This window comes from Schistocerca cancellata, chromosome 5 (assembly GCF_023864275.1).
Source record: "Schistocerca cancellata isolate TAMUIC-IGC-003103 chromosome 5, iqSchCanc2.1, whole genome shotgun sequence".
NCBI classification, from domain to species: Eukaryota; Metazoa; Arthropoda; class Insecta; order Orthoptera; family Acrididae; genus Schistocerca; species Schistocerca cancellata.
In genome coordinates, this window is record NC_064630.1 from 242,302,254 (window position 1) to 242,303,675 (window position 1,422).

Genomic DNA, 1,422 nt, shown 5'->3' on the forward strand with positions numbered 1-1,422 from the left:
GAGAGGTCCTTCAAAATCGCGTCCGCAGTCTTCACCACTGCTTCTGCTGATTGATAATGCCTCTCACGAAGGCGTTCCTTCATGTTAGGGAATAGAAAAAAGTCACATGGGGCTAAATCCAGACTATAGGGAGGGTGAGGGTTGCACTTCACGTTGAGTTTTGCAAGATATTCAGCAACATTGGCAATGTGCAGCAGCGCATTATCGTGGTGCAGCATCCAGCCTGCTTCACGGAAATGTGGTCTTTTGCGCCTGAAGTGGACTTGCAATGTTTTCAGGACATCCCTGAAGTATTGGCCAGTTACTGATGTGTGTGCAGGTACGAGATGCTGATAAACCATTCCATGAGTATCAAAGAATGAGATGACCATAACTTTCCCAACAGAAGCAACCACTTTTGCTTTTTAGGGGATTGGTGATGAAAGAGATTTCCACCCTGAGCTTTGCTGTTTGCTCTCAGGATCAAAATGATTTAGCCAAGTTTCATCAGCAATGATTACATTTGAAAGAAACTACAATGTTCCTCTAACATCAACTTTAACAGCATGCAGACCTGCACGTGAATGTCCTTTTGTTCGGGAATTAACAGTCTTGGAACCCATCGCGCACAAACAAGTGACAATATAATTTTTGTCACCAACGTGTGGGTGGCACCCAATGAAATGTTCAGTATTTCAGAAAGTGATCTTAAGGTAATTCGTCAATCCTCTCTAACAATGACAGCAGCAGTGTTGATGTTTTCTTCCGTAAGAGCAGTAACTGGAACCGGGTCCACCTTTCTTGAAATTGATTTTCTGCCCTCTTTAAACATTTTAAACATTTTAAACCACCTTCAAGCAGTGCTACAGGGAAGAACAGACTCTCCATAGGCATCCTGTAACATTGTATAGGCCTCAGCTGAAGATTTGTTGAGACGAAAGCAGAACTTCAAAGCCGCATATAGTTCCTCGTGTGTTACTTCCACTGCAGCGGTAGTCAATACTGAACATGTCTTACCTCTTACAGGCGGGAACCAGAAGTCGCAACAGTGAAACTACTACGGCGTGTTTGTTACACATTAAGCTAACAGAATATCATAAGATTAAATTTTAGCGCGAGAAATTATGACCATAAAAAATTATGATAATTCTTTATTGAACAGCCCTCGTAATAGGGGTAGGGTAGGAGATTACATCCTTGTCTAGCTGTTCTTCCCCTAACTGCTGTAATTTCCTTTGTCAGTAGTGACTTGAATGTGACGTGTACCTATGCTATTACTACTTCTTTCGTGCTAGCGGTCTCTGAGACAACACCTGGGGCTTTGCATATGGATTCAGTAGCCAGATTTTTGTCTGCTGACTTTGAGGATACTATTTTAAAATGGTCTGAGGACAGTTTAGGAAGTGATGCTGGGTTAGATAATGACAACGAAACTGAACATAA